The following is an 11,076-nucleotide window of genomic DNA, read 5'->3' as shown; positions in this document are numbered from 1 at the left end:
AATTCTGTTAACCCGGGAGAAGGTGTTAGGCATTCCCGAGTTCCGTGGTTCTAGCACGGTCGCTCAACTGTCATATTCGGCTTGATTATCTGATTTTATACAAGTGTGAACTTATGTGCAAAATTTAACTTTTAACCGCTTTTATCATTTTACTGTTTTTATCAGGAATTGCAACGTTGTGAAAATGTATCTCGAACCGCGTTACAATCAATGTACCCGTGGTCGTCGACACACTTTGACTCCGTTGAGATTTGGATTTGGGTCACATCAATGCGCACCCGAGTTTAAGGAAATTAAATTATTAAAGACGCGCCTAAAGCGACTAGCGTATTTATTTTGGGTAAGACCGTGGAATTTTACTAAACGGTCCATCCCGAAGTCCAAATAATTTTTAAAAGCAAATATATACTGAGGGCCCCGCAATTTGTATTTTTATTTGGCGAGGCCCGTCTCGTTCTTATTTTTTAATGAATTTGCAACGTCATGGACATGCATCTCGAACCACGTCACAATCAATGTACCCGTGATTAGAAACACATTTCGACTCCGTTGAGAATTGGATTTGGGTCACATAAATGCGCACCCGAGTTTAAGAAGGTAAGATTTATTAAGGCGCGTCCTAAAGAGTCTAACGTATTGTTATTTTAGGAGGGTTGTGAGATTTGCTAAACAACCCGTCCTGGAACCTAAATGCTTTGATAATACACATTTAAACAAGGGCCCCGCATCTGCGCGTTTTGTTTATTTTCATCGAGGCTCATCTCGTTCTTATTTTTAAAAGGATATCCTATAACAACTACGTTTCTTGTCGTGTTTGTCTTTATCAATTGAAAACAGTAGATAGTCCTAATTAATTAAACGCTTGCAAGTTGTTTGTAATGACATTAAGAAAAGCTAAAAAAATCAGAAATGAGGCTGCATGTACAGTCAGCCGAACAAATAATCATGGGCCCAAATCCATCCCATGCGTGATAGGCCAGACCTGGGCCTCTGCTTGTTCTATGCGAGCCTACTTGGTTTGCTTCGATTTGGGCTCGACCTTCATGAGGTTGAGGCCCTGAACTGATTCTTTGTTCTGTGAAATGAGTTTATCAATTTATATGTGACAATCTGGCAAAAGGAGAAAGAACTTTAACTAAAGTGGATAGTTTTCCTATTTGGCCTACATTAGAGAATATACTACACCATCAGACTAAGTCTAAAATACAACTTATTACACTGGGACTGTTTTTCACCTAACAACATACATACATGGCTAGCATTCATTAACCTACATTGATATACTGAGTATGTAGGCTACTTCTATTGTCCAAACGAAAATGTAACTATTTCATGACATTTAATGTAACAGTTCATGTATATATAAAAAAAACAATCTGCAGGTCCTCTCTTTTGCATTCATGCTCAAACTTTCAGTTACATTGGTGGTATTAATTGTGTACCTGGTATAGAGGACAAAGAAGAAAGGAGTGATCAGCTGGACAGTATGCAGTAAACACAGCAACAGTAGATACACAGCAACAGCACAACAACAAACCAACAATCAAATGTTTTCCACAGCCCTCAGACAACCAACAATATTTCCCAGAAAAGGGTACCAGCAAATAGTCGAGTACCACACCAGCAATCCCAGGAAAGAGTAGGGAAATAACAGCAGTAACTGAGGGTTCAAATGCAGTAAAATTACCAGTTCAACAACCACAAACAACTCAGTCAATGCAAGCAACAGAACTTGGCCAAGACAGCTTGACCAAAATGCACTCTTATACAACTTTCAGACAGTGTTTGGTTGCAATTTTTACTGGAAGCTACCTTATGTTTTTTTTTCCAGTTTTTCTTTGGACTCACTAGACCTCTCTTCAGATTAAAACTCCAGCCTTAAGACTAAAAATTCCACTTTGTTTTCTCTTTTTCTGAAGACTAAAAGTCCAGTCCCTTTTAAGTTCTCAAATGGCCTATTTATAAGCCAAATGACTCAGTGCAGCTAGGCTGCCCTCATGCTGCAACTTGCAGCCTGCCCATACCCTGTTAAACCCATGCTTGAGCATCTCTTCATGCCAGCCATTTGCTCCCCACGCCTGGTTTATTCTTTAATCCAGGATTATGGGCTTATTTTAGTATTCCTTTTAAACCCATGCCCTCATGTTTTGTTCCCCATTGGTATTAGTTTAATCTTAATTAGTACCCTACTTGTCAGCTTCATTTAAACTAACCTTTTCTGCCCTTTTCAAACCCCAGATTACCCCTGTTTAACCTTGCTTATTACTGCCCCTGCCTATTGCAGCATCAGGACATTTTTGAACTGATGAAAGTTCAAATTCAAGACTGCCTGGACTGACCCTTTACAATGCAAACAAACCATTTCAGACAATGCTGGGCGTCCAGTCAGTGACAAGGTACAATTAGTCATGCGACATTATTAGCTCATTCGACTCATTAGTTATAGAAAACTAATCGACGACATTTATAGAGTCGACTATACTAATTATAACAGGTAATAACCAGTCGCTCATATAAACAATACGTTCAGGGACCTAAAGGGTATCAGACAACTTTTGTTAAATTACTGGGCCTATATGAATTAATTCATTTGACGACTAATCTAACTGACGATCATGTTTATCACAGAGTGTATTCAGCACACAAACAGAAGACAATCGACCAAATAAAAGGTCTTTACAGAGATGAAAGTAATTTAAGAAACTATCAGAAAATAACAAACAATTATCACAAAGCATGCTAATGACTTAATCAGCAGTTAATATTAACGAAAAGGGAAAGAAAAAACTTACCGACAAAGTTTGAAATCAAAATGGACCCCAAATCAGACTCAACTTCGAACTCTTGAGGCCGAACAAACTTTAATCAGGGTGTTCTCACATGAGAACACCTTGATTAAGGTCTATTAGACCTCAAACCCTTGTCGAAAACCGGCCGGATTCCCCAGGTGCATGTGTTCTAAGGTCTGGATTTCCAGATCTGATTTTTAGGGAGTTGTGGGTAGATTCGGACCAAACCAAGCTTGGTTTGGTCACGAGGAAGGTCAGGGGAGTGTCTGATACAAAGATGGTGAGGTTTGGTGTAGATCGAGTTTTGTCTCGAATCTTCAAATCCAGATTCGAGACGATAGGAGATGATTCGAGGTTCGTGGTTAGTGGATTCGTGTTCAGGGGAGTGAGGGGGTCTTAGGGTGTTCGGGAGGTGGCCACCGGCGTTCATGCCGCCGGGTTTTGGTGGAAGGGAAACTAGGGCGGCTTGCTAGGGTTTGGGGGTTTCAGGTTGGGGAAGGAGACGAGTGAGGGGTGGGGTTCGGATAGGGGGTGCGGGGTAAAGGGCTGAGTTTATATATGGGGAGGTTGATCGGATCTGAGCCGTTAGATCATATGATCTCAACGGCTTGGATCTGAGGGTGAGAAATGAGACGGGGTCGTTTGGTAGTTAAACGGGGTCGTTTGGTTTAAGTGAGGGGTTGGATCGGATTGGTTCCTGGGTCGGGTTTTGAAACGGGTTACTGATAGTGATCCTGGACCGTTGGATTGGATTGATTGGAACGGCTGAGATGGATTTGCCTGAAACGGCGTCGTTTCAGGAGGTGCCTGGGCAGGCCTGGACTTGGACTGGGTCTGAGTGCTGGTTGGGCCTGTTTTTGTTTCTCTTCTTTTGGCCCAAACCGATTTCCTTCACTCTTTGTTTTCTAATTTCATTTTTTCTTTTAAAACAAAAATAAAAATAATAGATAATAAAATAACGAAATTAAAACTAAACAACAATGTAACATTTTAACACAATTATCACAAAAATATTTAAGTAAGTTAACTAAAAGCCTAGAACGAACGATGCACACATATATATATTTTTTGAATTTTCTTTTACTGACACATATTTTTGTATTTTTGTTTGATAATGACTGGATGCAAAATGGACAGACCCACAAATGACCAACAACACATGTTACGGAAAGATCGAAAAATTGTACAGCGAAGCCATTTGTCACTATTTTTATTTTCTTTTGGAGCGATTGTCCGTGAAGCAAAAATCACGTGCTTACAGCTGCCCCTCTTTGCACGAAGACACGAAGGGTTTTCGCGCAAAGATAAAGCGAGCGATTTTTGCCCGTCCGAATACTCCGTGTGAAGCATTTTTTTGAAAAAGATTTGACCGAACCTTTGCTTCAGAGGCTTCCTACATATCCTGGGCTGAACAGGAATCAGGTCAATGTAGTTCGGGAAATTTTGGTAGCTGGGACTACCGTGTGACTGTAGTGCTTGGTGCTGTTGTGCGCTGTCGCATGCTGCTGTAGGATGCTACTGCTCAACCGATCTCCCTATTACATTGCTCAAAAAGGAAAAAAAATAAGCTAAGCTAGACTGAGGATCATGAGATCTTATCCATCTTCCACTTGTTCTTGTTGCCTTGCTTTCTTGTCGGCTAACGCTTTCCTCCGATGCCTTTATCTTGTGACTTTGGGAGAGGATGCTGGTCCTTCGCTGACATTTGAATGCCAGTTTTTATTACTTTGCTTGATCCGCTGGGAACATTCCCTCTTCTTCAAGCCTTTCCATTGTCTCTTTGGTGGTATGGCTTTTATCAAAATTGTTATGTTGGGCATGCTATAAAGTTCCCAAACTGCTTCTTTTGAGACGCGTTCCCTTTCCTTTTGAAATGTGCGCTTGCTTCGGCAGACTTCTGCTTCTCGGCGCTGGGGATTTTATTGTTTCCTGCTTTGGGATCTCTGTTGCAACCTTCCGTCTTCAGGTGGGGCTACTGATTCCAAACTCTAGATCTAAAAGTATTCCCGCATTATACTGGTGGGCGACCTAGAACTTAAAAGTATTCCCGCATTATACTGGTGGGCGACCTAGAACTTAAATGTATTCCCGCATTATACTGGTGGGCGACCTAGAACTTAAATGTATTCCCGCATTATACTGGTGGGCGACCTAGAAAACTTAAATGTATTCCCGCATTATACTGGTGGGCGACCTAGAACTTAAAAGTATTCCCGCATTATACTGGTGGGCGACCTAGAACTTAAATGTATTCCCGCATTATACTGGTGGGCGACCTAGAACTTAAATGTATTCCCGCATTATACTGGTGGGCGACCTAGAACTTAAATGTATTCCCGCATTATACTGGTGGGCGACCTAGAACTTAAATGTATTCCCGCATTATACTGGTGGGCGACCTAGAACTTAAAAGTATTCCCGCATTATACTGGTGGGCGACCTAGAACTTAAAAGTATTCCCGCATTATACTGGTGGGCGACCTAGAACTTAAAAGTATTCCCGCATTATACTGGTGGGCGACCTAGAACTTAAATGTATTCCCGCATTATACTGGTGGGCGACCTAGAACTTAAAAGTATTCCCGCATTATACTGGTGGGCGACCTAGAACTTAAAAGTATTCCCGCATTATACTGGTGGGCGACCTAGAACTTAAATGTATTCCCGCATTATACTGGTGGACGACCTAGAACTTAAATGTATTCCCGCATTATACTGGTGGGCGACCTAGAACTTAAATGTATTCCCGCATTATACTGGTGGGCGACCTAGAACTTAAATGTATTCCCGCATTATACTGGTGGGCGACCTAGAACTTAAATGTATTCCCGCATTATACTGGTGGGCGACCTAGAACTTAAATGTATTCCCGCATTATACTGGTGGGCGACCTAGAACTTAAATGTATTCCCGCATTATACTGGTGGGCGACCTAGAACTTAAATGTATTCCCGCATTATACTGGTGGGCGACCTAGAACTTAAATGTATTCCCGCATTATACTGGTGGGCGACCTAGAACTTAAAAGTATTCCCGCATTATACTGGTGGGTGACCTAGAACTTAAAAGTATTCCCGCATTATACTGGTGGGCGACCTAGAACTTAAATGTATTCCCGCATTATACTGGTGGGCGACCTAGAACTTAAATGTATTCCCGCATTATACTGGTGGGCGACCTAGAACTTAAAAGTATTCCTGCATTATACTGGTGGACGACCTAGAACTTAAATGTATTGAAATTGCTTCCCCGTTCTTCCGAGAAATTTTTTTGACAATCGGCAGAAAATTTTCTGCCCCGGTTTTGGTGATTTCTCTGGCGTTGCATATTGTTGCCATCATCAATCCTTTGTTTTCCTGCAGCAGACAGAAGGATTTAGTCAGTTTTAATCGTGGTGGTAGAGGGTGCCTTTCTGGCGGATGATTTTCCTTTCTTCTCTTTTCTTGCTTTACGTCCCAATTGATTAGTGGGCAAAGTTGCCTGCTGGGGCCCTTAGCCTGCTGGGGATTGGTTTTCAATTTATCCCCTTTTCTGCTTTCTCTTTAAACACATGATGTGGGAGTCTGCTTCTAACTCCCGAAACCACTCCCTTTTGGAGCTTATTTCTTCCAAAATTTCCGGGCACAATCACTGCATTGCCTGGGACCGGCCTTTAAGACTGTTTGTATTATCCTGCATTGGATGAATTCCCCTTCGGTTTCTGGTAGTAAGCTTTGAAAAATCCTTTCAAGACACCTTTTAGGGAAAGAAATAAAAGATATGGAAAGGAGAAAATCTTTCTGAACCAATATTTTTATGGGAGGAGACAGTCAAAAGAACTTATCTGGAGGACATGACTGGTCCCCGTGATCATGACGTGCACCATAGATTCCCGACCCAGTCTATTTGTATCAATCGATTTGCCGGATGGTCTGACTTGCTGGGGATGATAAATGACTGTCCATGCTGTTGCAAATGTGGTAGCTTTTGTTGATTCGTCTTGTCGCCTCATAGTGCCCTTCGAGGGGTTTTCACTAATGAGACTCTCTCTTTTCTCTCATCTCCCGGCGCCTTATGGTGCCTGTGAAGGTTTTCACCAATAAGACTCTCTCATTTCATATCCCTCATCTTACATCGCCTCTCGGTGCCTGCGAAGGTTTTCACCGATGAGACTCTCTCATTTTATTTCTTTCGAGGAATCGGGGCGTTGTAGATACGACCCTCTCTTCTGGAGATTCCTTTGACTATCAATTCATTCCCAGTCTTACGATCCTCTTCTTTGCTGGGGATTGGTGTATTATTCTCGGTCTTATTTGCCTGACTCGACATCTCTTGAACATTGATCGGGAGGTCTTTTGGACGTTGATGTTGGTTTTGGTGCGGAGTTAAAGAAAGGCTATGAAAAATGAAAATAATTTGATGGGTGGTGCGCTACAACTTTTGGAATCAAATCTTTGTTGGAACTTAAAACATAACCTCTGCCCCAGTTTTCTTGCTTGGGGAATTTATTTTTTTACACTTATGTTGTGTTATGTGCGTTACGCACGCTGTGCCTATTATGCACACTATTATGCATCCTACATTTACTATGATGCATACTATGACCGAGCCGTGAGGCGCCTACGTATCCTCTTTGAGGAATCAGGTCAAACGTAGTTCCCACGTTTTGTATTTCTTGTGATTTTATCTTCTTCTTCTTCTTTTTTTTTCTTTTCCTTCTTTTCATGTCTTTTTCTTTTCTTTTCTTTTTCTTTTCTTTTCTCTTTTTCATATCTTTCCCATTAGTGATTCCAAAAGAGGGGTATGAAAGAATAACTCAAGGCTCAAAGGGGGAAGCAAGGGTTAAACGTGTTTGGATAGAAGAAAGAATTGCCCCCGTCATCTCATTATCCAATAAATGCCAAATACAAACAAGTGGGCATAGGTTTCTGAAAGATATATTTCAATGGGTCCAAACGGGATATGAGATAAGTAGTATATGAAGACAGGTAGTGCTTCAACTTCTGAGCTACCCAAGTTAGGGCGCAACATGTTTTCTCGAGTTGAGTGTACTTGACCTCATGCACTGTGAATTTCTTGCTAAGATAGTAGATGGCCTGCTCCTTCCTTCCTGTGTCATCATGTTGCCCCAGTACACAACCAAATGAATTTTCTAAAACCGTCAGGTAAAGGATTAGAGGTTTCCCGGGCTTAGGCGGGACCAATACGGGTGGATTAGACAGATACCCTTTGATTTGGTCGAAAGCCTCCTGACACTCTGCCGTCCAACCTACTGCAGCATCCTTTCTCAGCAGCCGAAATATGGGCTCACAAGTTGCTGTGAGTTGAGCGATGAACCTGCTGATGTAATTGAGTCTACCCAGCAAACTCATTACCTCTGTTTTGTTCCTTGGCGGTGGCAAATCTCGGATGGATTCAATTTTGGATGGGTCTAACTCAATCCCCCGTCGACTGACGATGAATCCTAGCAACTTCCCTGATGGAACCCCGAATGCGCATTTGGCCGGGTTAAGCTTGATATCATACCTTCGGAGTCTTTGGAAAAATCTCCTCAGGTCTGCCACATGGTCCTCCTGACGCCAAGATTTGATGATCACATCATCGACGTACACCTCAATTTCCTTGTGTATCATGTCATGAAACACCGCAGTCATTGCTCGCATGTATGTTGCCCCGGCGTTCTTTAATCCGAACGGCATTACCCGATAGCAGTAGGTTCCCCATGGCGTAATAAACGCTGTCTTCTCAGCATCCTCCTCGTCCATTAGGATCTGATGATAACCCGCATAACAATCCACAAAGGATCCGATCTCGCGCCCAGCGCAATTGTCGATCAGGATATGAATGTTGGGTAGCGGAAAATTGTCCTTGGGACTTGCTTTGTTGAGGTTGCGGTAGTCAACGCACACCCTGATTTTTCCATCCTTCTTTGGGACTGGTACCACATTGGCCAACCACTCGGGATATCGAGTGACCCGAATGACCTTCGATTGCAACTGCTTAATCACTTCTTCTTTGATCTTTACACTCATTTCTGTTTTAAATTTCCTTAGTTTTTGCTTGACCGGAGGGTATGCCGGGTCAGTGGGCAATTTGTGAACCACTAAATTGGTGCTTAATCCAGGCATATCATCATATGACCAGGCAAAAACATCTTTGAATTCCCTGAGAGTTTTGATCAATTCTGTTCTGACATTCGGCTCAATGTGGATGCTAATTTTGGTCTCTTGGACGTTATCAGCGTCTCCTAGATTCACAGCCTCAGTGTCATTTAGGTTAGGCTTGGGTTTCTCTTCAAATTGGCACAGTTCTCGGTTTATCTCTTCGAAGGCTTCACCTTCGTCACATTCAGATTCATCGTCACAAACGACCTTTTGCATCATTGAGTCGGTTTCAGATTGATTTATTAGACTAGGTCGAAGATCCGCTGTGCATGCCATGTCATTAGAACCAGTAAAAAGAGAACTGTTCAGAAAGAAAAAGAACAAGACAAAAATTAAAATGAGACAAAAGAAAAGAACTTTATTAAATTTGCGGGATAAAAAGGGTTCACACTTTTACAAAACGAAAGTAAAATTTGGATTACACCCTTGAATAATCCGATCAAACAAACAAACAAACAAAACATTAATCAAAGCCTACTACCAAGACTCCCCTCGGACAGGAAGAGGAGTAACCGTCCAATTGTTGGTCTTGGCCTCAGGCCCCACAAATTGTATCTCTGCTCTGCTGGAACCTTCTCCAGCTTCCACCATACTGACATCCGCGAATAGTCTCTCAAAACTCTGATTCAGGTCTTCATTTATACCGATCAAAGGTCCTCGAATCTTTGGGACCGGTGACCCCTTGGCACTTGCTTTAACAAAAGACCTTGAGAGGCGTGGCACTGGTTTAGGCAGAAACCAGACCCTCTTCTTCATTTTTCGCGCTTGCTTCCTGTCTGCTGCGGTTGGTTTGAACCCCAACCCGAAAGTTTCCAGATTCTTAGGAAGGGAGACAGGTTGGACTATCCCTTGAAGTTCAACTCCCAGGCCTTTTCCCGGCACAAACCCATTACCCAGCATTTCTGATACCATCATGACTGTTGCGGCAGCCACCCTAGGGTGCGGGATGATTTCTCCTTCAGAAATTTTGTTGGCCGACCCTGTATCGAGAATCTGGTAGACCCAGGGACCCTTGTCATCAGTGGTCTCTATGAAAGGCACAATGGTTCCGCCCATGGTGCATGTTGTATCCTCGCCGTGCAACACGACCTCTTGTCTTTCCCACTCGAACTTCACTGTCTGATGTAGGGTGGAAGGCACCGCTTTAGCTGCATGAATCCAGGGTCGTCCTAACAGCAGGTTATAAGAGACTGTGGCATCTAACACCTGGAATTCCATGGTAAATAGGACTGGCCCAATGGTCAGTTCAAGTACAACATCCCCCACAGTGGCTGTTCCGTTTCCGTCAAACCCCCGGACACAGATGCTATTCTCCCGGATTCTTCCACGGTCAATCTTTAACTGGTCCAGGGTGGATAATGGACAAATATTGGCGCTTGAGCCGTTATCCACCAATACTCGGGTTACCACCGAGTCTTCACATTTGACAGCTAGGTATAGAGCTTTATTGTGCTCCGTTCCTTCCACCGGCAGGTCATCATCTGAGAATGTTACCCTGTTCACCTCGAAGATCTTGCTGGCAATGGTTTCCAGGTGGTTTACAGAAATCTCACTGGGTACATGAGCCTCGTTCAATATCTTCAACAGGGCCCGACGATGTTCCTCAGAATGGAGGAGTAATGACAATAGTGAGATCTGGGCAGGTGTTTTTCTCAGCTGCTCAACCACAGAATAGTCTTGTACTTTCATCTTCCTTAGGAATTCCTCAGCCTCTTCTTCGGACACTGGCTTCTTGGTTGCCACTGGGTTAGTTTTTCTTAGCTCCACTGGAGCAAAACATCGACCTGATCGAGTCAGCCCTTGCGCTTCACAACTGACTTCTTCCACCTGTTTTCCTTGGTACGTCACCACTGCCTTTTCATATTTCCAAGTCACCGCCCTGCTGTCAATCATTGGCAGTTGGACCACAGGCTTTATGGTCACCCGTTCTCTACATACCCCTTTCAACACGACTGCCGGTGTGGGCAGGATCCCTGGTATTACCAACTTGCTTGGCTCGGGTTTGCTTGCTATGATGGACGGGCTCTTCCCCAATATCACTACTGGCTTGACGCCTTCTCCCTGCGACTGTACACTTGTTCCTCCACTGGTTAAGACTTCTTTCGGGGCGGCTTGGATCATCATCACTGTTTGTGAGGGTTTTC

This window comes from Nicotiana sylvestris, chromosome 12 (genome assembly GCF_000393655.2).
Source record: "Nicotiana sylvestris chromosome 12, ASM39365v2, whole genome shotgun sequence".
NCBI lineage: Eukaryota > Viridiplantae > Streptophyta > Magnoliopsida > Solanales > Solanaceae > Nicotiana > Nicotiana sylvestris.
Note: the sequence above shows the minus strand (reverse complement) of the source record.